This window comes from Seriola dumerili, unplaced genomic scaffold, assembly GCF_002260705.1.
Source record: "Seriola dumerili isolate Sdu_G_001 unplaced genomic scaffold, Sdu_1.0 BDQW01000025.1, whole genome shotgun sequence".
In the NCBI taxonomy this organism is placed as follows: Eukaryota; Metazoa; Chordata; class Actinopteri; order Carangiformes; family Carangidae; genus Seriola; species Seriola dumerili.
The window spans coordinates 13,668,044-13,694,905 of record NW_019174280.1 but is presented as its reverse complement, the minus strand read 5'-3'; the positions used below and the strand labels follow the sequence as shown (position 1 = coordinate 13,694,905).

The 26,862-nt window shown below is 41.9% G+C and overlaps 1 protein-coding gene across 2 annotated transcripts in view; it reads left to right on the top strand.

The window, feature by feature from the left end:
- sash1 (SAM and SH3 domain containing 1) overlaps window positions 1-26,862 on the top strand; it is a 161,356-nt gene that overhangs the window by 1,493 nt on the left and 133,001 nt on the right. The window lies entirely within an intron of this gene.

Genomic DNA, 26,862 nt, shown 5'->3' with positions numbered 1-26,862 from the left:
AAAACCAGTCCTTACCTAAAATAGCAGCATGTACAGGTGGTTTGGAGACCTGTCTTGAAAACTGCAACCTTTATCATCCCAACTCAGTGATACATATATCTCTGACTGATATTATATCCAAGAGAATTGACTTATAAATTCTCTCATCCTCCAGGCCTCAGGGTTTCCTTGAAGAAATGTTTTCTGTGGTAGTCAGGAACTTGCACACTTGATTCAACTGGTCAAGAGCCTGTTGATTAGCTCCTCTTCAGTAGCTGAGCGAGCCTGTAGAATGAAGTCATTAGGTGTTCTCTGAGAATGTACAGGTTTATACTGAAGTCTTCCATTAAATTTTTCCACAGAATGGATGGTGTGGGATCAAACTAGTGACTTCTGTTCTAAAATCCTTTGTGTCAGTTGGATCGTTTGCATATTTATATATGGGCGTGTTTGTAACAGGTTTTTTAGTTTCACTCTCTATTCCAAGTAACAAAGATCCTGAAAATATGGTGTACATGCGATGATGGAAACATTCAAAATATTTTCGTATGCATAGTCGCTTGATTCCAAATTAGCCTTTCAAACTGATACCAGCTTTGATTCCAAATTTTGCATGTTGTTTTAAGCTCTTCTTGTCTGTCTGTATATTTCTGCCACTTTGGCTGACTGTGAATCCCACAGAGATTTCGGATTTGTGTGGGATTATCTGTCAAAGCAGGGCTGAAACAAAGTGTTGGTTCCAGAGGGTTAAACTCTTTCCCTTTGAAGGCTGTGTTTATTTAGAGCCAAAGCTTTGGCATTGAGGCTTTGGTGGGGGAATGAGCAGGTCAAGGTCTTTCTCTCTCTCTCTCTCTCTCTCTCTCTCTCTCTCTATCTCTATCTCTATCTCTATCTATGTGTGTGTAACCCTGTAGTTTTGAATTGGCTGCAGCCCAGTGCTTTTCTCCCCAGGAGGAGTGAGAGGAGTTAACAGAGGGAGCTGTGACCGGCTGATGGAGGTTTGACAAACTGGGCTGTGATTGGTCTGTAGATATCTCCCCTCTCTCCGCCCTTGAGATGAGATGTCACCCCCAGCGGAGACTGAGACCAGAGAGGCAGACTCGGGGCAATTACAGGACACACAATGTCAGTCTCGAGGGATGTTCATTGTATAGCATAACCAAGACCTCCTTCCACATTTAAACTGTCCTCTGTGCTCTCTATATGCGGGGATTGTCGTGGACTACAGTCTGACAGCCCTCTCTTCATCTTTGTGTCACTGGCTTTGTCTCCATTGTTTGTCATTATGCCAGAAACATAGGCAATACAAGCACAAAGATTCAGAAATCCTCTCTAGCGTGTGTTGAATGTCTTGCGAGACAGCCCATTATCAAACAATTCACTGCAAAGGCTCTGCTGGGTGTAATAAATACCCATGATCCTTATCAAGGCCGCTGAGACCCCTTGTCTGGGAAGAGAGTATTATTTCTTATGATGTAAACAAACACTTGTGCTACGGGTTGCACATTTCTAGATCTCTCATCGGGGAACAATATAAGTAGAGAAGATGGTGCCTCCTGTCTGCCTGTCGTTGAATACACTGCAGTCGTAAAGTTACTGTTCATTCTTTTGCTTGAAGCTTTCTCATAAATTGCTGATAATAACACAAGTCAAGTCAAAACGTTATTGAGAGGAAACTATCAGCTCTTAATGGGTGGCTTTTTTTTTCTTTTCTTTTTTTTTTTAAAAAGTGTTTGAGAGTACAGTTAGTGTGTCTGCTTTGCTTTGATTTCAGAGAGCAGCACTGTGTTGTAAATGTATTCATTAGCAAGAAACAGCATCATATACATTATACATTACATTATCAGAGCTGGTTCAAAACCTGGTTCTTCTTTTTTTTGACAAATGAGTATCTGAGGTGATTTGAGGACAGTTCAGATTTGTGCAGCTTTAAAGAGTCAAATCATGTGTCTTCCACTGCTACAAGATAAACTTTCTCCTGGGTACAGTAAAGTTAAAGTTGAAGCTGAAATTGAAGGGTTTTGTAGTTGTCAAAAAAGCACAGAGAGCCAGCACAACGGTTATTCTATTTTTGTGTCCAATTCTGTTTTCCCTGCTGTTTCATATTACTTTCTCTGCCACAGTGATCTCTGGGGATTTTGAACTTTTTTTTTTTTTTTATCTTATCGCAGAAATACCTCTTTAATTTTGCTTTAAATAACTCCTCAATTCTGCTCAACACCAAATTATTTGAGGATGTGGTCTCATCCTGGTCTCATCCAGAGCTGGAAACAGCAGACAGAGTCAGTCATAATAGCGCCTCATTGTTAGTGCTGTGTGTCGAGAGGAAGTAGAATCTAAACACTGGGAGATTCTCCATTGTTTGTATGGAAGCTGATGGAGCCACATGTCCTTTCACTACTGGTCTGTTTTGCATTCCCAATTTCCGTCCATTGAAACGGGCTGCGGAGGCAAGTGTCCAGCATTGTGCCGATGGGTGGGTGATAAAAACCAGGGTGTCATGCAGAGAGAGAAAGGGTGGTGAACAGACGGGCACATTGTTTTGGATAGTCGGAGAAGGCTTGGTGGGTGTTTGTGTGGTGGAGGAAAGTTAGAAGTCCTTACTCTGACCTCCACAGAACAGCTGATCAAATGTGGAGGGTGAGGATCATGAGAGCCCTGCAGCTTAACCAGCCTAAAGAATTTCAGCAATGCGGTGGACATCAAGAAGTGTCAAGTTTGTCTGGGAGGTGAGCAGAACGACAGCCTGTGTTATTGGCTTCCTCCTAGTGAAAAAGAGGAAGTTCACCACCTTACATGCCAAACGCTCATCTCACTTCCTCTTTCACTCCTCTTATCTTGATGAATATCCCAGCACTTTGGCCTGGCAGGAAATTAGGTTTTTGTTTAAGATGACCCTGTGTTGGCCCACTGTGGTGGATGAAGGCCCTCAGGCTTGACTGGACAACTGCCAAGACTTTATGTGAAAAATAACTCTAGCTGTTTTACCTTTAAAACTTTCCTGATACAACAAAAAAATCTGTGTCGGAACCAAAGTCATCAAATCTCTTCTTTTCACTGCAGTGCCTCACCTAAATCCATACATTCACAGGCCAACTGCCAAGCGCATTGGAGCTCAGGTAAAGCAACACAGTGGCACAGATTTCCAGTCGAGCTGCTGTTTTATGTACTTCTTTTTTCCATTACATGATATTGTGATTTAGGGGTTTATTGTTGTAAAATGAAAAATCCCTTCACTGAAAGCCATTATTTCAACTTATTACATGGCTGTTTTTCCTAAACAAAGAGCTTTTTCTTTGCCTTTGTGGAACCCTGCAGTGAACACTTTTCATGAGCTTTTCATTTAGCCGATGGCTTTTTGGTGACTATCCTCTTCATTTTGTCCCATGCTATAGGGCTGGCATTCTGCCAGAGGGAGCCTTTCACAACAGCCTCAGAGTTTTCCATGCATTCTGCTGAAAGCTCTGTTTGCTTAGTCTTTATTAAGGGCTCCTTAAAGGCATAATCAACCAAGGACTCATAAAGGGGAAGTCATAAAGAAGTCAAGGACCAGCTCTATTGTCCTGAGAGGACGGAGAAAGTCAATTAGCAAAGTGAGTTGCTGTTTAGGTTATAAAAAAGCAGGGTTGTATGGAGCACTAAAACGGGATAGATCACATTCCCATCAGATGGAAAAAGTCACATATACACTCACTTAGTGGCTCTTTTTGTAAACAACCTGTGTTTATGACCTTTTTCAACCATCTTTGTTCAGCATAAACTACAAGTACCACTATTTAGTTCTTTGGAGAGCAGCTGGGAGTGGTGAGGACTGATGGCTATCACAGTGACCTTTGACACCGACAGCTTTTGACCTGCTGGACTAAATCACAAAGCTTTGATGGTGATCTCACCGCAGACAATGAAATGGACTACTCACCCTAATGGTTCTCAGTGGGTGCTGGTTCTTGTGATGGCAGATTTACCTTACACACACAGCTTATTGTCTCAAGTGCATCACTTTCCCATCTGTTGAAAATGCTGTGGTGGGTTAGTTCATGAGACAGTTTGCAAATCGTTGTTCCTGTTAGTCCAAAAACAATAACTGCAAAAGGAGCCACATTATGTATTTCCTTAAGTGTTATCACTGCAAAGAGATATCTATCCACTGGATGGGTTTCCACTTTTTGTACTGTGAGTCAGGGAGTCTCTGTCTGTCCGTCCGTCAGAGAGACTTGACCACCAATCTCCTGGGAGCATGTGCAAATGTGGGAAAGCAGCATTTACGCTGTATTTGCAGCTGGCCTTCTCATTCCAGGAAGGAGTGAGAGGGGCTTGCTCCTACTGTGCTGTTTCTCACATGATCAACTGGCTTTTGAGCTTGCTTTTATTCCCTGGACATGTGAACTTTGTAAGAAAGATGACATTTCACAGAACTCAAATTTACAATTCAACAAAAACTCCACTGAGCTTACTCTCCATTCATTAACTGGACTTGTCAAGCCATGATAATCTCAACATTTAGACATTTAGTTCATGTTGAAAAATTGAATTTATGCTTGTAGTCGTATCAATGTCACTTCCTCTAGCCTTTGGAGATATATTGTATTTAAATAACATATGTGAGTTACAGTATATGTGTGTCACTTAAAGTTATGCAGTCATGGCAACAGCTTTAAATAAATCAGGCTAAGGAGGTAGCAGAGCCATTACATTTTCCACAGTGTGCTGGGGAACAGGTCCTGATGACACACATTCATGACAGATACATTATCAGAGCTATTCTGGTCCAAGGTTTCAGCAGCTTCCAGACAGCCTGTCTGCATGACCACATAGTAGCATATAGGCTGCATTATCAATACTAAAGTATATGTTGTTAGTATGTACTGTCACTTTTGTTCTGTAATCTTGTCAATATTTAGTTTGGTGTCATGCAAGATTATTGCACTTTTTGTTGGCGTCATAGAAAATCCATCTGTAGGGATTTTTAATAGTTGTTTGACATGTGTAAAATCCCCTTTAGTATTTTTGAATTTAAGCCTTTAAACTCAAGGCTATATTTAATGCTTCAGTGCACATAGGGAAGATTCCTTGTCGGCAACAGCAAACAGAGAAACTAGATGCTCGGTTGCAGCTGTAAACATGTTTGCTTTTTACACATTTTTTTTCACCACCTTTCACACGGGGCTGGCTGATGCAAAAACACATAAACTGCAGCTCGCTTCTGTCCAGAAACTGTGTGCAGACACCAAAATGAAATCCCATCATAGTCACAGTACATGTGCACAATAAATGACCCTGTGGTCCTCTTTGAACAGTGGAGATGGGAGGAAAATGAAGATATCAAGTGCCCCAACAGGATGGAGAGTGACAAGAGAGCGGGCCTGAGCATCTGTCTGTGTCAGGATCCAGATTGCAAACACACTCGCAAATCAACACATCCGCACGTGCTTTCTCTCTCTCCACGTCTCTGTCTTGCAAACAGTTATTACTACATTCACAGTGATTACTCTTGAGGGGATCATTAAATTTTCTCATAAAAAAAAAGAAACAATTAGTCAGAAATATATGACCATACATTGTTGCATACTGCTGTATGCAAGCTGCCACTCATCTCATGGATTGGTTTTGCTGTGTTGCCGTAGGTGGTCATGTGTGACCTACAGTTCAAGAAAGCTAATTACTTTTGACTCCCACACATCTATGAGCCGGGAGGTCACTCTCTCACACACACATACACACACACACACACACACTGAAGGGGCCTTGTTAAAAGTTGCCATGGAGATGAACATAAAGCTATTTAAACAGCAAACCATGTGTTTTCCCCATAATCTCACACTTACACTGTTTGCTGGTTTAAATGGCAGATGTAGGGTTGGGATTATTACATAATGCTATAATTCTATTAGCGGTACATGTGCTCCATGGAGTTTAAATATTGGCCAAACTATTTGGTTAAGCAGCTCTCTCATACAGTGTTATTTCTGCAAACTATAATTCATTGTTCAGAAAGAGTCAACTCATTCATGAGCAAGAATAATCTGAAAGTCGAGGCCTACTTTATCAACCAGTTCTAGGAGGTTAAATGTAATTCTGCATCATCTGCAGGGCTGCAACTAATGCTAATTTTTATAATTGATTTATCTCTTTTTTTCTATTTGAGCCAAAGGTATCATCTTAATAGCTTGTTTTGTCTGACCAGCAGTCAGAAGTTTACAATTATACAAAACAGCGAAAAGCAGGAAATCCTCACATTAGAGAAGCTGAAACCAACAACTTTCTGCACCACTGATTGTGACCTGAATGTGTGAAGGAGAGGTGTAAAAGAAAAACTCTAATCTCCTTTTCATGAGCCGACTTCTGCTCCTCTAAAAACGTGACGAAGCACATTCTAGTCATTTTTTCTCAAAACCCTGGTTCCACGTTCTGCCCCAACTGGATGAAATAATCCTCTTTCCTATGAAGATGCTGTTGAAAATGAACAATGACAGTGTTCCCTGCAAAGCATGGGGCTCAGACAAGCTCCATAAATCAGAATGATGAGGGAGGAGACTGGTCACAACTTGGCGTACGATTTCTTAAGGCATTGAGCAGTTTTGGGAGACTTCAAGCACTGCTGCCTACAACAGAGCTTAATTGTCCTGCATGTAGCTACAGTTTGGCTCCTGTCAGCCCATATTATCTTGGACTGTGTTTAAGGGATATAATGTAGGGGTGTAGAGAGATGAGTGAGGCATGATAGCAGTGAGTATGAGTGTTACAGAGACAGAGGCAGAGTGTGTATAATTACCTTGTCTGAAGCCGCTGCCAGCTAGGTGTATGGAACGCAGCACAACCAACTCTCAACTCCCCCCCACCCCCCTTATCCCTAATTGGTCCATTTCCAAGGCATGAGGGCAGGGCTGCGCTGAAAGCTTTGATCATGGAGACCACACCAGTGTCGATATGTCCCTACCTGAGTGCTTTTGTAGTGGCTGTGCCTGGCAAGGGATTAAGCCATACTAAACCCAGAGTGTCTGTGTGTCTGTCTCTTGCTCTGGCCTCCCTGCGGCTCTACATACCTGAATCTGAACCCTTATTACTTGGCAGTTACTACATTCCTCAAACACGCCCACACAAACGCAGTCACACAAGAACTGTGTATTGCACATCATCTTTTATTAAAAAAAAAAAAAACCACTGCCGGCATTTTGTAGGTACACTTTTGTCTTGTGTGGTTTGCTGCCTTTAATATATCAAGCATTTACAAAACATTTAAGGGCTCCAACACATTCCAACACAAATGTTAATCTCTGCGGGAAGCTGCGTGTGTGTTGTGTGCATATATCTCCCTACAAGCATAAGTACTAAAGGAGTTTAGTCTCCTGAACCAATACTAATTGAGTGTTAGCAGCATGTGCTGGTAAAAAGTGCTTAGTGTAAGCTGAAAAAGGATTTCACTACAGCGTATACAGACAAGTGAGAGTTGATCTAAGATAATAGGTCATGTATATTTATACCTGCAATTTACACAGTTTCATTTTGGATTACAGTGCCAGAGCATTTACATGAAAACACAAGACAAATATAAAGAATAGCAAAGCACGGAATTAATTAAAAGAGTGGAAAGGGTATCATTTACATAACATCTTCTTCAGCAGGTTTTTTCTATGAGAGAAGGTTGAGCTACCTGTTTCTGTCCAAGTGGGCCGCTGTCAGCGAGTCAGACTCATCATCAGTGGATCATGCCAGACATGCTCAGTATGGAGGGCTAGAGTTCATCACTTTAATTGCTGCTTTTTGACCTCCGCTCATGTTTGAGTTCATTGTTCCGTTCATTAAATGTTAATTGCTTGCCACACTGCTTCATGCAGGGATGAACAGTCACTGCACTGTGACTGGTAAGGCTTCCCCCGAAAACCCTGTGTTGGGCTTCAAATCTGAATCCCACGCCATTAAAGCCTCAGTAGGTGTTGGAGTCCTGCGGCTTCTGCAAGGAGAAGTCTGGTCAAGTTTGTTTTTGTTTGGGTTAACCTTGCAACACATTATTCAATTCGCCCATTCTAAGCTTCCCTAGAATGAATGGTGTGAGTCAACAAGAGAAACAGTGATTTATACTGTTTAAACCAAAGAGTTCCTGTGAGTAAGCTTGCCGTTCTGCTGTGCATTGACCTCAGTGTAAGCAGGTTAGGGTTAGCAAATGCAAGAAAATGGATGTGTACCTGATAAACAATGCGCTGGGAGTGTTTTGTTTTGTGTGTTGCCCTCTGGGTATAGTTGTACATTTTTATGGATAATTCTGTATTTTGGGGATGCTCATGTAGCCATCTAAGGTCACTCTTTGGTAATATCTGAGATGTGCACTCTTGGTGCAGCTTCATCTGCTGTGGGTGAACAGCAAAACCACTATTCTCATGTCAGCAGATCTTTCAACCACTGCTGTGCCAAACCAACCCCTGTTTACTTTAATAGCCCCTGAGAATTCTTTCTAAAGGAAAGTCTTCCAGACAAATCTGGAAATGCAGTGTTTTCTCTGGTCCTACTGCATTTTTTAATTTTTTTTAATTTTTTTTATTTTTACAGGATTTGGTTTGGCGCCATCGTCCAACAATCTCCGATCATTCCAACCTCAGTTTAGTCTTCTGGTTCATGTTACTCAGTCAAGTGAAGTCTTGGCTTGAGTCGAATGTGTGAACAAAGTCATCAGAAAGCTTGCCTTAATTAAATTTGGTCACATTGGTAAACGCAGCCATCTGAATGCTTGTCCTCATCGCATCTGGTCTGGTGTGACTTTTGCTGAAAGGCACCAGTTTATGTAGCCAGTCAAGTGACAGACTTCTAATACTCAGCTTTGTTTAAAGAGGATTAGGCTAAATCCATATTTATTTCGACATGGGGGGCTTGAAAGAAATATTACGATAGAGGCTCATTATGAGCATTTGAATATTGCAGTTAATATCATGAAAAAATGATGGACAAACAAGGAGAGCTGGAGCAGAAGCAGCAGTTTAGAACAGTTCGTCATGCTGTGGCTCAGCACTTGTCCTTTTGCATATGTCTTGTTGGCCCTCCGGCCAGAGTCCCCTACATAGTAACAGCAGACTGATAATCTGCCCCTAACATGCAGTGGTCACGGCCTTTGGTGGCAGGGGAAGTGTCGTTAATCCGGTAAATCACCTCTTCACTATGAATCCATGCAGTACAGAGCTGATGTCACACACAAAAGCCAAACAATGAACTGGCCGACTGACAGCTTGCCGTCCAAACCGGAGCAGAGGGGTCATGCGTCAGGAATTTTCTCTGCTCCACCAAACATCCTCACCCACTTTCACCTCATTCTCACTTACTCACAGACGGGGGAGACAGGCCGAAATACAAATAGATGGACCGGCAGACCTGTCAAGCCAACAGCCGCAGAGAGATAACGACAGACAGATGGTCAGACAGGTAGACAAACAGCCAGTTTTAGACAGACTGAAAAACTAGAAGATGCAGAGACGGCACTGGATTGACAGAATATGTGATGTGAATCTTCAGACTGTCACTGAAGTCATTAATAATCTTCCCTCATTTGAGACTATTTAAGGAAACCCTACCACTATCTCACACTACACCCATGATATATTTATAACAACCTGTTTTTGTCTACATGTACAAGGTTGTGTTTGCAGCCTTGTGTGTGAAGCAATTACTCTCATTTTGTATGTTCAAAAGTGTTTCAAATTTGAATAATTAATATAAGAACCATTAGATCATGAGTCACTTCACAAACCATGTAAGGATTATTGCTGAGGTTAGAAGACAGAGTGACTGAGTGAAGTGCTTCTCTATGTTTGGCCTTTATTCTGCTCATTTAAAATCTGCATATGACAGTGGGTGTGACTGGTAAGGAAATGTATGCCATTAACAGGACAGCATCATGGGAACGCTTGGCAGTGAGCGTCTCTCAGGCCGGCTGTATTGTAATATGAGTCTTTTTTATGGTCCCTTAGCCTTTTCCGTGGCCTGGAGAAGAAATTGTTTTGTTTTTTTTTTCCTCCCCTCAGATGAGAATACACTGTCAGTCCAGAACAATGGGCTGCAGGACCGGGCTTCTTCTCCCAGCAGCTCCTGCTGCTCTGATCCCTGTCCACTCCCATTTATTGAACAGTTGAGTGCCAGTAACCCCACATAGGACTCCTCCCCACCCATCCCCGAAGCAAGCAGTGCCCCCACCTCACCCAGACTTTAGGTCAAAGCCAAATTCCTAAAATTGCAGTAGATGCCCAGAAATCGGCTCCAGCTGGCAACTTTCATCCTCAGGAAACTGAAGTGGAACCAGTGACTGGATGACATTGCCAACCATTGCCTGAAGATGACACCAGGTCTTTACCGACTCCAGTGGCATCCATACTGGAGTTTGTTTGGGAAGTGTAGGCGACAATGCAGGAGTGGAAGTTGAGGGTAGCGATTATGTGTGGAGATGGTCTCCATTGTCATGCAGGAATCCCACAGCCAGGCTTATATCAATTGTTATGTAAAGTGGCCGTTCATATTGTACAGTCTGCTCAGAATGGAGGTTCTGGTTCGGGCTTTGTGTGGAAATGATATGGTGAAGAGGAAAGGAAGACATGTCTGTAAATATGTTGTTACTGTGTTGCTCTTGCCTTTTTTTATTCCTCTTTGAGTACAATACACTGACACACACACACACACACACACACACACACACACACACACTTACACACACCATCGCTTCCTCTCTTTTCCCGCCATTAGCTGTATATTTTTACAGAACAAAGGAGTCTAGTCCCTCCTCTTCAGCAGATAAATGTAGGGCAGGCTCACCATTTTATTTCTTAAATATGTTTGTCTAGAAATCAAAGCCTCGCGCCGTTTCCGTGATCATTACCCTGAAAATCACAACAGAGTACACGAAGCTCAAGTGTTCTCATTGTTGATTAGCACGAGGCTTCTCCTGTAATCCTAATCAGGATATTGATGATGAACCCTCCTCATTTGAGAGGAAGCTGTTATGAGGCTTTTGTTATAAATGGCATTATGTCCTCAGAGGCTGAGACGCAGATGTGACTGTTTATTCCAGTCACACAAGTGATGCTGTTTATACAACAGAAGGAACAGATTTAAAGAATTTCTCATACTGCTTCACTCTCTGTAATAGTAGCTGTAGTTGTTTTTTAAGTGGTAGCTTTCAGGATGTGTGCCTTTACTGCTTAAACTCAATTAAAGTTCCATCAGGACTTTTTATTTTTTCCTAGGTGCTGCTCTTTTGTTTTTCTGTGTTAAGCCACGGTAGCTACTGCTGCTTATGTTAACTACAGCAGCAAACTGTATCTGCAGAAGCTAGAGGTACTAAAGTGCAGTACAAAAGCAGGTATAATTTTTTTTTCTCAGTAAAAACAAACAAGTAAATACAGTAATGCAGTGTTTATAATATTGATAATACTGTACATGCTGTTATAAAAAGAGAGTCTGACAAATACCCAACCCCACATTACATGCATATGTTACCTTTGGCAAACTGAAAAATGACTGTATTCATAAATAGAATTTAGACTGTATAGTGAGCCATACATCACCAAGCCCTGTTACGACACAACACTAAAGCCACAGTTATGCAGGACAGATAACTTTTTTTATACTGGCAGATGCTCTGCAAAGCATTTTGAAAAGAGCTGTCTAATGCAACACAATGCATTAGGCTGTACAATAATACTGTTTCCCTTTCAGGTAAATGGTGCTACAGGAACGAGCGTATTCACCCACCCTATATGCTATAAAAGTCTAGATGGAGGAGGAAATGGCAACACAGCGCCACAGTTTAAGTAGCTGCACTTGGCTTGTTATTGCCACTGGTCAAAAAAGTAAGCAAATGAAGGCACAACGCATGAACCAGCACAGAATAGACAGGAATGACCACACAATGCACATTTTCTACTACTAATAGTCACATAAAACAATTTTTACAAAATATCACAGATCAGTTCTCCAGTTTGGTGGCTCACAGCAGAAGCGCCCAGCAGTAAATAGTCAGTTTCGTATGACCTCACAGTGTCTGCCATCACTAAGATCAAATATATTTTCATTCACAGATCGACACAGTGACTGCCTGCAATGTACTGACTTCTGTTTTCATGCAAACCACTGTTGTTTAAAATCTTAGAAATTAATAAAAAAAAATGCATTACTTCCTGTCCACCAGAAAATGTTCCTTAGATACAACCCACCCACACATACCGTTTGGAACTGGATCTTATAATAGGATACAAGTTACATAGAAAATGGGAGGGAGGACCAAAATGAACACTTACCGTTTATCAAAAATTCAACCAGTGTTGAGGAAGTTTACGCACCAGCCTCTCCCTCCTGAATACTATGCTGCTTGTGTGCTCCTCCCCACAGAGAAAGCGGCACCTTTTTTGTTCTAGTTGCTTTGTAATGGCTGTCTCATCACTTCCGTGTCATGCCTGCTGTGAAACAGGCCTTCAGACTGGATGCACATTGCTGGGACTGCTGCGTGAGAAAGCAGACATGCATCTCAGCACCAGTTAGTATCCCACTAGGCCACAGGGGTCCCTGAATTCATCTTACATAATCTACTCAATGTCTACAAGGCTCAGGGGTTGTCAGAAAGAGTCTGATGAGACGAGCGCGGCGTGATGTGCGTTTTCTCCCCGGGAGTTTGCCGGTGTATTTCAGACTGAATTGAGAGATGAATAGGAAATGAGATGACATTATTGTCTCATTTGCTTGTCTCTGCCAGTCCCTTAAGTGCTGAGGAAGTATCATTCCAACAGAGGAAATAGACATTTGATGAAGGTTGCCTGACCAAAATGTAGGCTATTGAATAAATGGACCCTACTTGGCAGCACTGTGCAGGAGTTCACTTTTTTCTGCAACCCCCCTCAGTGTTAAAATACTGGTCATGCTCAGCATCTCCACCTCTCCTTGCCTCTGTAGGCCAGTAGTTGAGTAAAGGCCATGTGGACTCTTGCCAAGGACGCTTCCTGTCGAGTCAGCAGTCTGGCCCTCCCCAGGAGATGGAAACAGCCCTGGGATGTAAAACACAAGCAGAAGTGTGACAAAGCTTTTTCACTCAGGCCCTGGTGTGTGTGTGTGTGTGTGTGTGTGTGTGTGTGTGTGTGTGTGTGTGTGTGTGTGTGAGAGCCCTTATCAGACATCTACACTGCATTGTACCACATTACACTTAACCTGCACTGTACACAAGTACAATATTTTGATGTTGATGAGCCTCTTCATATTTGGCTGTCCCCTCTGACAACTTTTCTATTGGGTATTCTTTTCTTGTTGAAAGGGAGCATGAAGCCTGGGTATTTATGTTGACAGCCCCTGCTGCCCCGAGTGAAGCCCCCCACTGAACCCCATTCACAGCCAGCTCATTATGGGATGTCATGTCTGGCATCCTTCCTTTTTTCCAAGCTGTGGAAGTGTGTGTCTGTTTTTTTTTTTTTTTGTTTTTTTTCCCCCTCTTTGACTGTAATAGGTTACCAAGGCAACATGTAGGCACACCGCTGAGGGTTTTTGGTGGCGTGCTCTCCTGTGATCCCGTGGACAATACAACCAGTGACAGGCATCACTGACATGCCTGCTGCAGAAATCATAATGACGGAGTTCAAGGTCTTGTTGCTCGGTTAGGGCTCTCTTGGTGTGGTTTATTGACAGCCAGTAGGTGACTTAGGCCCAGTGCTATAATTCCCCCAGCTGCCTCATTTGCTTTCCATCTTGCATGTCACACCTCAGGGCTGGAAAGCCAGGGTGCAAGCCAAAGTTAAGAAGTAGGTCACTATGTATTGAAAGAGTGGGCGAGCGAGTGAGTGATTGAGTGTGTGGCAGCATGGTGGTAGTATGTTCTATAAGCCCCTGCCCTCAAACGCTTTTCTGTTAAATACCAAGCCCTTGGAGGGATGCATTACTATAGATGAAGACCCTTGGTCATTCAATACTGAAGGCATGTCCTGTAGGAATAACCTGACTCAGCCAAACCCTGGCATGGCCCGCAGGCTCTCAGCTGCTAATATGCTCCTAAGTGCATGTCACGTATCCCCCCACTACTGAAGGTCAGAGGTGGAGTGGAATCGTTCATCTGGTGTCCACAGAGGTGGAAAAGGCTGCAGCACAAGGGGAAGTGTGGCTTGTGCTGGGTGAGGAGAGCCGCCCGGGGCCGGAGCATGCTGAGCCCTCATTTCCACACATGCAGGAAGTTATCATTAATACGCTGCTTAGCCAGAGTGAAGGGAGGAGAGTGGGAGTGCAGAGGGAATGTTTTTCATACTGTTGCCTTTTTCTGTTCAGGGATGTTGGGAGATCCCTGTGAAAGTGTGATTTCATTATTTGTATGCAGTTGAGAGTTGGACTCTCACGTCATGGAAGCTCAAAGCGCGTATCTGGCAGTCACTGCAAAAACATTTTTAGATTTTTCTGAATCAACAGTATTAAAAGACTTAACATTTCAGACACTTTTGTGCTTGGTATAAAAATTACATCAAGACCCAACATTATAAATATCCATCATTCATGTTTATGAATTTTTTTGCATTGTCAGTTGCCACCTAGAGACATCTTACTAATCTTTTCTTTTTCTTTCTTTTCGGTGCATACTATGATGGGGATCACATTTACACATAAAGGTAAGCAACTACATGTTTTCATGGACCTTTCAGTGTTAAAACATTACCTTTAGGAGCAGTTTTCCTCTTTATTCCTTGTTGAGGCTTGAGTCTGGGCCAGTACACCAGCAAAACCAGTGCATCAGACTCACATGGCCCTAGTGTTGTGCGTGGTTCCACACCCTTTTTTTTAATCTCCTCTTTAAATGAGAACAACACAGATATGATGCGTTTGGCTCGAGCTGCTAAACACAATGTGAGAGAAACCATGCGCTACACACACTATAACAGAGTTGAACACAATTTAAGTTTAAGCAACATAGTCTCATCTCCAGAGATGTTACTTTGCTGTTGGGGCTCCATTTGAATCAATTATACAAGTCTGTGCTTTTTGTTTTTCTATTTAATTTCCATTTATTTACTTTGAAAGAGTTGCCTCATTATAATTTCAGTGCAGCTAAGAAGGAGCAGAAAAAAACTAGGCTTATTTATTTATCTCTGTTTCCTTGCAAAGCAGCCTCATCTATTTGTGTGTGTGTGTGTGTGTGTGTGTGTGTGTGTGTGTGTGTGTGTGTGTGTGTGTGTCTGCTCCGTCTCTGTCTGTTCTCCCCTCTTTCTCTCAGCAGAGGATAACTTGCTGACAGAGGCTCTTTGTTAATGTGTGTGTGTGGGTGGGTGGGTGTGTGTGTGTGGGTGGTGGTGGGGGGGGGGGACTAGGTCATACAGGCAGATTAGCACTCATTGAAATCCTATAGGAAAGGTCATTTACATAGTGCTTCTTAAATCCACTTGTGACCTCAATCGTGAACCCATTCACAATCCTGACACCCTCTACTCACGTCTGGCACTGTTTTGTAAACAAATGTGGAGCATGCGTTTCAGATGCTCCTGCTATGGGGGTCTGGTCCCTGCAATGCAGCGGCCGTTTTCCAGCTGACCTGAAGTAGCTCAGTTACAGAGTTTCACTTTACTGTGATGTTTGGTTTAAGGAGCTTTGGCTGATCCTAGCACATTTTTTGTATGAATGCTCAGTTTGTGTCGGGTTCTTCAGACTGCTGAGACTGACAACAGGAGTCTGACTAGAAATGTTATTTGCCTTAAATAAGGATAAGAATGTGGAAATGACCAATTCCAGTGTGATGAGCCTTTGAGAAAGCTCTGTTTTTTATATGCTTTTGACAAATATCTATTCTTCTCCCTCACTCCTTGTGGCAAATTGAACAAGGCAGTAAACAAAAGCACTTAAACATACTGGATTACTCTAATGCTGTTTGCTGGCAAATTGTATTGGAACAATACAATCAACCTGGACTGCTTACATCAACATGCATGTAAGAGTGCAGTGATAACCAGATTATATATTTTTGCACGAGTGCAAAACTAAGCTCCTTATCTGTAGCAAACATGAGAAAATAGTTTAAAATAGACAAAAAAAATGGCTGCATTTCTATTTTATTTGCTCTAGATTCCAGAGTATACTATTATACACATTAGAAATAATCCACCCTATATATAGACTCATCCCAAAGTAGTCTTTTTGTTAGGAAAACTTCGCAGAGCAATCACAGGAAATCAGTCGTTTCCAGAGTTGGCAGAAATGTAATAAGGCTTTACAGTGTCCCATCAGGAGCAAAAGAGGAAAGGAGAAACTGAAATCCACGATTCAAGTGCTGCAGCTTTACCATGGCAACAATTGTCACTGGAGTGGTTGCAGATGTGTCTTTCACATGACACTTTATTGCAATTCTTTGTGTGTTGCTAAATATTGGTCTTTGCGGTGCTTTCATTGTCTAGACTGTTTGCATGTTGTGCTGAAGCACAAGTGTTAATTGTACATTATTTTGTGTTTCCTCCTTAATGGATAAGTGGGACCAGGCTCCTTGATAGGCAGACACTGTCGGCACTTGTCAAGGCAAATAAAGCTCAAGATCAACTCGCTTCCTCATGGTTGGGAGGCACCACAAAATAGAAAGAAAGAGGAAAAAAGCAGGAGCAGGTTCACTTCTGTTTCCCAAATTCCATGTGCCTAATCCGTGAACAGCCTCAGAGTGAACCATGCTAAAACGAACAGCACCCAGACTTACAGAAATCACAAATACAGTGATGTGATGAAATCTCCGGATTGTCAGATTCATGTTATCAGCGTGGCTTAACTCCTAGCAGCAGTTTGCTTAGCACAGGTTCAGCATGATCTCCCTCTGGCTTTCCCACCTTGTGATACATAATGACAACCATAATCTGATTGGACTTGGAGGAATCTCTCCCTCACAGCTGCAGGTCACTGTAAATAAGGCGGCACTGCATGGCACCTCCCTGTCACACTGTGACAGATTTTCTCTGTTTCATATCAGTCACAGTAAAATTTTCGACAGGAGGAATGTCTCTCTAGTGTCTGGTCTAATTTTGTTTGCTCGCGCCGTGATGAATTGGATATTGTATCAGTGCATGTGGAGGTAACATTCCCTGTTTGCAAACAGCAGGATGCGATGTCTCTTGAGGAATTACAGCTACAATTCTTGTTGTGGAGCATTGCACATCTCAGTATTGATTTTCTATAGCATCTTGCATCAGGTACATTAATGCAAATGCATGCATGGAGCACCTGTACCCAGTGTCCATGCTGGAGGGAGGAGGTGACAACAGAGGTGTCAGACGCTCCCAGAGATCGAGAGGCCGGAGCAGCTTGCACGCTTGTCTGACTTCACCTGTCTGTGTCTGTATCACTGACATACAAGAGAGAAGAGAGGTGTCTTCAGTATGAGCTACCTTTTTCAAGTAACAGTCGGCAAATGAAAGTTTTCATATGTAACATCTTGTGAGCACAATGATCTGACTCAGATTTGACATAAATGTTGTTGAAGATAAAACATGTACTTTCAACAAGTTGTATTTCTGACAAAGCATAAAAAACATAAATGATTTGATACAGTAATGGCTACAGCAGGTTTTCATGATCATGTGATCATGTTCCTCCAACATTGTTGAGTTGCAGAAGACTGCAAGAAATTCCATTACTCATACTGCTATTTTTCATCACTCATTTAGTAGGTAATTGGAACCAGATCTCTCTTCTCAAAATTTATATGAATGGTCAAAGATATGAATGAATGAATGAATTTGGATTTCTTTTCAGCCATTTAGGTTTATTAAACATTTGAAAAACTAGAGCTGAACATAGAGATGCCATTAAGAACATAGAGATGAACATGAAGTCGTACAGTTGTAGTTGCATTTCCCCGCTGCACGCCTGTCTCTATTCATCAAGGTTGCTGAGAGCAGCATTAACCCAGGCTCTGTTTTGCATGAATGCCCCTTTAATGGCTTGCCTTTTAATAATGCTGTAATAATTCTTCATGTTGAACAATGCATTGTGTCAGTCTAAGTACTTTTCTAACTTTGTACAGACAAAGAACTTCACAAAGCATTTCAGGCAACATGCAACAGCTGCTGGTGAATATCAAGCAAATGTAAGAATATAAGCTTCAATTTTCCAGAAATGCTCTGAGAGTGTAACAGTGTCAGTGAAGAGGTTCGGTTCTTTTCTATCAGCCTCACACCAAGGGCTTTATTTTTGGACATTTTAATGTGTATGCTGTTGGAGTTCCTTCTCATTATTAAAGCGGCTCCTGCTTGTCCTGGAAAGGAATACCAAAGGGGGTTTTAATCATTAGTAATTGAAAACCCTGCTGAGAGTAAATGAGTCACAATGTGACAACAGAGCTGTGCAAATGCCCTGTAATATTTCAAGTCTGTGCTTCATGTCTGCTCCCCTTTTCACTTCCTGATTGTAAAGCCCAGACATTCCTAATCCTAAATTCAGATGACAGCGTCACACATTTATATCACCACTGAGTAAGACGATGCAGATCACGCTGCACCTCCTGTATGTCAAAGTAACAGCAGCTATTTAAACTTTTGCGGGTTGGCGGAATAATAATAAATGTACATTAAATTCTATTTAAATTCATTTTATTGCCCTAGGTGAAGGTGAATCACTTAATTTGCATAGTATGCAAGAATAATGGGCACTTAAGCTTCTTTCTTTCTTGTAAAGCATATAATTTTCATTCTGCTATTACTTTTCCTAAAGCTTTGATTGTTAAATTTTTGATCAAAGCAAAATATTCGCAGGCCTCCAAGTGACATGCTAAATGAGAATGTGATTATTCTTGAATTGTTAGTGACAGACAAAGAAGACATAGATCACAGCTGCTGTTTTCTTTTTCTTGAACAATATCCTCACACTGATGACGTACATGATTAGAGCTACTGATACCCACTGCACTGATCATTAACTTGTATGACTAGACAGACGTTTGTCTGAGAACGCTTTTAGCCTCAGTCTCCTCTGTGAAAAGTTGTTCTTGCCATGTCCCATGTCGGGGGCTTTCAGAAGACCTGAAAGGCAAGACACTCCTGGTCCTGAACTTGTTAAGATTTGTCTGAGAACGCTCATCACTGTGGAAGTGGTAAAAAGTTCCATTGTTGGCTTTAGAGTTTATGTTAATAAGTTAAACTTCAACATGTAGCATGAAAAAATAGCAAACCCAGGTTCATGGTAAATATTCCATTTATTCATTATTTATGTGTAATACCCTGTAATGAGCAACATCAAGACTGCTAATCATTCAGTTAGTGAATCCTTTAATTTATTTATCATGCAAAAATAACAAACATCCACCCGTTTACAGCTTTTAGATGGATGAACTACTTTTCTATTTAATTTCAGTAAATTGAATATCTTTGGTTTGAATTCGAATACCCTAGGCTCCTGAACATTTATAAAGGGCATTTGTCACTATTTTCTATATCTACCTATCTGTATATAGACAAAACAACTAATCAAATTAATTAAATGAAGTGTAACTAGACGATTAATCGATAATGTCAACAAACATTTGCTGCAGCCCTCTTCCAGTTATTTACAGTTGACAGTAACATTTTTCATCCACACAGGTCAGCGTTGTATTGGGGGGTCACAAGCCTTTGGTGTGAAAAGGTTAATATACCCCACCCCCCACCCTGGTCACGCAAAGGCTACGACATGTTGCAATGTTCTCCACAGCCGATAATTGAGCATCGACTGTGATCAATCAGCTGAGGACAGACTTGTTTTTTAGGTCATCTATTCCAGCCTTGGGAAGCCTCTGTTACTCTTTCTAGATGAACTCAACACCAGCATCAATCTCCAGCCGTGGTAATGGATGGTTTGTGATGTGCGTCCCAGCTGATTGGACCAGTGGAGTCTTTACTTTGAAGGCCTGTGTGATTAACTCACTGAATAGTAGAAAGCTGGGATTTCCAGACCATCATAGGTTAAGTAACCATCTGCCAGCATTGCCATGTCTTATTACCACAGAGGAAAGAGAGTTCAGTTAATAGAGATGAGCCCAGTCAAGGAAATTAGCCCATAGCTTTCTTGGGGTTGGTCATTTAGTTGCTGTGTGTTTGCACAGATGTGGTCATTAACTTGGCAGGGTTGAGTCGGTGGGGCAGCAGAGGTGGTGCTGCTCCAATCTGAGGCTTGTTAGTCAGATACAGTAAATAACACTCATTGTGAGGCGAGCAGCGACGGGAGGCGGATTCCAGAAAACATGATGATTCAGTTATACTGGGTATGCTGAGAAGGAGAAGGATTCAGACCAGAGCTGCCGATGCGCAGCCCTGCCAGATGAGTTGGCAGAGGTTGAATAACCACAACTGTTGTTCTCACCAAACCTGGCCGAGTCACACAGAGGTTTTAATAGAATAGTTATGGTAAATATAGTGTAATTACGGACGACGAGAGTTTCAGTGTAGATCAAGGGTTTTGTGTGGAGAGCTGGAACCTAAAATCCTTCAGTGCTCAGGGAGAATAAAAGCAACATTTTTATTATTTTAACTAAGACCCAGTGTTTTTAGTTTTGTCGTGGTTTTGAAAGCAAACTTATTCAATAATCTGGTGAAATTAAATCTCTTACAAAGGCACTGTAGCTAAAGTATAAGAATATTTTGTGACTTAACCATCCAACCACCACAGAAGAATTTGCATAAGTCATGAAATCGATTCTCCCTGTCCTTGCTGAGCTGTGAGTCACTGTTTAATCTTTGGTCATGGTGTTGAGTTCAAAGAGGCTTGTAAATTTCATGTGGAAAATTTTGACAATGATGTTTTTTTACTTATCTCAAACTCTGCTTTCTTGTATAAAGGGCAAAAGAAGAGTGTCCTGCTGATCAGAAGCATTTCTGCTTGTCTAGACACATTCCTTGGCCCTTCCACACTGATTATTAGAAGCGTGTGTGGTAAATACGACATGCAGAGCATCTGGAGGAAGAGCTCTCTAATTTTGTGTAAAATCAGAATAATTTGTGTTTGATTCAGAAGGTCCGTAAGAATGTACGTTATGCATATTCCTGAATTGCTTTTGTTATATTGATGCTGCATTTAAATTTTGTGGGTGTACTGGAGTAGCAGAAATTGTTTGATGCAGTCTTATGGAAAAAAAATAAATAAATAAAAAGGTTATGTGACCAATTTCTGTAATTTTATTTAGTCAAGTTTAATCACCTGGAGAAAAAAAAATTTAACACTAAATGTAAAAAGCTGTAAAACCAAACCTTTTAAGATTTAAGGCCAGCTGGTGGATTTAAGTGGAATCATGAGCCAGTTTGTATGATAATGTTTCAGATTTAGTCGGGAGGCAAAAAAAAAAAAAAAATGAAGCACCCATTATTCTGGTCATTACATTCCACCCATTTAGTGCAGTGGGTGTTATCTGAGTGGCACGTGGTTTCTGTTGAAATCAGAGAATAACCTTTCAGCCAGCCAGACACAAAATCTGAACTTCATCCTTCCCTTGTCCTGTGAGATGTTTGAAGGGGATTACAGTGCGGTCCATCGCTAATTTAGGCACTAACACTGCAGAAAGCGTGAGAAATGGATTGGGAGGCTGCAACAGAGGGAGAATGTGCTCAGCTGCTGTCTTCTGTATTGCACCGAGCCATAATTAGTCTATTACAGCCGGGCAGTAGCGGTGGGTTATATGATCTAGTGCTATTAGAGCACTTAAAGTCAGCATGTCTCCAAATCATTTAGCCCTGCTGAGCAGTTATGCTGGATGGGCTGCATGGACTCTTTATCAAATTCTCTCAGCAGAGCAGATGTGCCAAAAACCGCACAAACCACGGTGGTAGAAAAACATTGTGCACGGTTTTCTTGTCATGCTGTACATGCTTCATTTTCCAGTCATGAAAGAGATATTTCTGCTGCTGTTCTGACTTTAATGACATAGAGCCGCTCTTGCAGATACCTCTGTAACATCCTCGCTTAGTGTCATAAAACTGTTCGCCATTGCAGGAACAGCACGGTAAACTGGGAAATGATTTACAGCATGGGCCTCTACATCCTTCTGTCTAGTGTAGGGTAAAGCTGATGGGGCTCATTTGCGACCTAGGTTACAATTACAGAGTTGCCGTGTTGCTCAGCAGTTACAGAAAAGTGGCAATGGGAACACTGAATTCTCATTGAAAATCATTTCAGGTGACTTAGTAGGGTAGGAAAACATATGACAGGCAATCACTTATTAGTTTGCTTGATGGTGTATTTCAATCATTGGAATCTCTGGTGATTCAATCAGCAGTTAGAGGGCTTATAGCTGTCAGTCATACTTTGTATGCTAACCTAGGAGCTTTGATGGTAATTACTCACTAGCGTCTCTGTTAGCCTTCACTGCAGGAGGGGCCGACTGCTCCTGCTGTATTTCAAAACAGACAGCTCTCTTCCAGATTATGTTTGTTACATCTAATCAGGGGCGAAATAAGGGCTGCTTCGCTGCAGAGGCATGCAGGAAGGAGGCAGAGGCAGGATACAGGCGAACATGCGAGGAATCACTAAGCAGTCTGGGTAATTATTTCTAAATCAATATTGTGACAAGCAAAGCTCTGGAGTGCCAAATCCCAGCCCATCAGATCTGAGCTGACTTATCCCTGTGGAATCTCCAAAGCTGGAATGCTGCTGCTGTGATTGATTCCCACATGATACCTTTCACATGATGGCCATCTGCAATGCTAACATGGTGATCCCAATCGATTGCGTTCTTCTGCTGAATATGTGGGGCTTTGTGTCGACCATTCTGTGTGTGTGTGTGTGTGTGTGTGTGTGTGTGTGTGTGTGTGTGTGTGTGTGTGTGTGTGTGTGTGCACTGCTGAATGTAATGAAAGCTTTAATTTGAATCCTGTTCCCTTTTTAATGAAATATCAGTTTGTTTTGAAATAATGATGTTAATGTTAAAATTACTGGTAAATTGATACTATTAGGGAAGCTGTAATAGGTGCACATAGATCATGCATAACCGCACGCAACACACTCATTCACATAAATTGCACAAACAGAAGCTAGACTTGACAGATGAGGCCATAGGTATCCATTAATGAGCCACTTAACGCCTGTCTTTGAACCCACCTCCGCTGCCTCTGCACACAAGCTGCACTACATCCACCCAGTCGAATTGTTACACGTGTTGGTTTTTCAGTCATTTCAGTCTTGTTCTGCAATTTCCTCCTCCAGGGATGAGCTGTGGCTGTCGCCCGGTAGCTTTATATTTTCAGTTTCCCATGCCGTTCAATATACACTATGCCGAAATACAGCATATGTAACTGGTTTGTTCTCCGGTGGGATAACGTAATGTTTACATTTTCCACCTCAATCAGAGAAAGGTTACAAAACGTACAAAAAGTGTATTTTGTTGACTGACACCAAACTTCTATATCTAAAGCAATGCAAAAGCACATTTTTAACAATTTAAACATTAGTTGATATTCATCATATACATCCACTCTCTCTCAGATTGCCTGTAAACTGAAGAGGTCAGATTTAATAACCCAGACTGGAAGAGAGAGGATTTATTTTTTACTTTTCATGCACTCTTTTACCCAAGGGGGTAATTTCACAGGCTGGTTGCACACACAGAATCAATCTCTTCCATGCAGACAAGTTTGGCTCTTCTTTTTATTTAAGTTTAGTAACCAGCCCTATCTGACAGTTGGAACATCCTGTATATATATTTCTACTTTCCTAATTGGTCTGCTTTCCCACATCACTTTTTCTTCCCCTCATTTCTTTTCCCTCTACTACAGTTTTGCAATCTCTCTCTCTCTCTTTTTTTTTTTTTTTTGCTCTGCTCTCTCTTCTAGTCTTCTAGTGTGAGACAAATTTCCTCACACCCATCAGTTCAGCCTCACACATCCTGACAAACTCCACCCCACACCCCCTCTACACACAGACATGCATAGTACTGGCCTTCAGACAATGGGCCTGCACCTGACAACAGGGGAGCCCTTAGGCAACGGTGATGAAATAGCCCGAAAATAAACCCGACTCTGAAACTGTCATGTCTTATGACCAGGGGTGTTATTCAAGGATGAAATTCGCTGTCACAATTTCACAGGGATATCCTCGTGATTCAAAAAGTGAGTCTGCAGCTAGGAGCTGTTGGGCCATGCAAGGAAAATCTGAAATGTGAAATGTTTCAGTAATAACTTGAAACCCCTTCTACAAATGAACGAAAGCATGCATTCTCATTTATAACATTAGCGAGACATGTCATGATGCCACTGAACAAATGTGCTGGAGAGGACAACCATATAAAAAGCCCTTTGCGTCTTCCTGCTTTCTCCAGATGCAGCTTTGATTGCGGCAGCGTAAGAACAGCTGCTACCAATCCGCCTGCGAAGAATATAATGCCTGCCTGTTAAGATCTGAGTGTGCCTTTATCAAATAAAACAAGGCCAACAGAAGGAAAATAACAGTACGTGACCATGCTTCCTCTAAATCACTCTTGTATTAAGGTCTCAGATTCTTCTTGATAGGAGTGTATTTGTGTTTAATTGAGTGTATGCGGGTAAACTGCATTTCGTGACTGTGGTCGGGAACACCTTGGTGAATTCAAGCTAAGACCAACAACACAATGGGTTGAGTCTCTTCCAAGATGAAAGCATCTTAAATGGCAGGGCCGTTAATAATATGCGATTGTGTTCTCAGCCTCAAAATAGCCCTGAGATTCAGTGACGATCTGGTCTGGAGACCAAGCCTCCTGGTGGAGCTGGCATGGCTGGCCAAACTACTCTAGCTTTGTTTACAATAAAGTGCATGTGCCAAAGGTCTGGGGCTGGAGTTAATGTGGCTATTTGTTAATGAAGCCAATTCCACATGAGCGGCTGTGGCCAGATTTTATACCACCAGATGGACAAGGAGAGGAGACAGAGGAAGTAGGGGTGTGGATAGAGGAAAGACTGAAGTGGGACTAAGTTGCAATCAAATTTCAAATTAACGAATCAAGCTGCAGCTCAGTTCTCATGGCTGCATCCCCATGTGTCCTCCCCCCATGCTCTCCTATGCTTTAGGGATAACTGATGTCCCGGTTCCTGCTGTTTGCATTGATTGTGTATTGTACTTGTGCGTCTGGTTAGTTAACATGCAGAGCACATTGAACCAGGTGGTTCTGGGGCATAGAGCTGTTATTTCTCTCAGTTGGAGTCAGGTTTAGGAAAATAGCAAGTGCCTCGAACAGAGAAGGATGTTTTTTAAGTAACAAAACAAAGCCGCTTTTCATCATACAATTGCATCCCACTTCAACGATCAGTGTCTTTATTCCTCTTTCTACGTAAATTGGAGTTGAGGCTGACCTGAACACAAATCATGATGCACCTTCAGTTTCACTTTATATCAGTGAGGCAGGCATTTAGAAACTACTAAACTTTAGGATATCTATAAGGCTCATATAGTTCTTTGTAACATTTGAAAGTTTCATAACATTGGCAGCAATAAAACACGTTAAATTGATTTTTCCTCTGTTGAAGAATTCAGTCATTAAATTGAAAATTAGGCTAAAATGTTTTTTTTTTTTTTTTTTTGCTGTTTTGAGATACATTTAATCCAGCCGCAGCAGTAATCCCCTACTGTCGTTTCCGATGCGTTATCAATGCCCCAGCACATATTGTTGGCATCTTGGTAGCCGATAGCGTATCTTGAACGGGGTTATCAGCCCCTCATGGGCTCTTCTTCCAATCCCACAAGATGTCCTTCTCCACAGAAATCCTACGCGTGATTGGTTCAGTGGGCAGTTGGCATACTTTCTTTGACTTCCCTCTAGCGTTACATTGTTCCCTTCGGCTGTGTTGGAGGTGATGTAGAGTTCATTTTAGGATTACGTTTTAGCTGCAGGGGCTGTAGCACAGCTCGGGTGTTCACAGAGAGAATTATGAATCTTTTGAAATCCAGACAGAAGAGTTGCTGCTGAGGAAACGTATAACCAAAGTACCCTGCAAATCATCTGCTCCTGTTGTCAGCATGTTGATTTTTAAGCAACGGTGTCCGTGTGTTTGTGTTTGTGTGTGTGTTCATGCGTAATTGTGAACGTGTTGGTATTGTGTCTGTATTGGTTTCTGTGTGGGTGTACATTCTGACATATGCCTGCAGGTTTGCACCAGACAGAGGGAGAAATGAAAGCTTTTCACAATGACACCCAATACATGACACGTCCAACTGTGAATTCAGCATCAATACAGAAGCATGTATTCAGCTTTAGCAGGGAGGTGTGTTCTTTATTTCTCACCTCAATCCCCTCACTGTAGTCAATACAAAATGACAAACTCTATCCAAGTCATGTTGTCACATCTTGCTTTGGCGTTTTAACAGGATTAGCATCCGCCAGCTAGCTCAGATTGCTGGCAAACACTACAGCACATGTAGCCATGTTTCTTTTCTAATTTCCAGCACCAGTCAAATCTAGCCGAGGCCAAGTTCTCAATTATTAGTGGTGTGTCGCAGACTGTCCGTGCCCTCTTGCTTTGTGCGAGCACAAAAAGGACAACAGTACTTGTCAGTGCACAGACACTATTCAACCCCACTGGCCATTTTCCACTCACTATTATTGCTGATGTCTTTGCAGATTCTGTTTTTGAATTGTAAGCAGTTTTTGAAAACCTTTAATCTGCCCATATTCACAGTTTGCAAACGATAACAATAAGTGAAGTTAGGACACATAATGCCAAAATGATGACGCATGATCTTTTAGATTGAAGCCACTAATAGTTTTACGTGACTGTATGCATCTGTGTCCTATTGTCACTGTTCGCTGATGAGGGGCCCATGATGCTCTTTGACCTTCCATCCTGACCTTGCGCTGTCTGGTCACCACCTGGCTCCAGGGGGAATGTGACATGAAAGACGACACACACAGCCTGCCTCACACATACCTGATCAAGATTAATGACACCTTGGATATTCATCATTATTCTCCCTAACAGCAGTCAGATA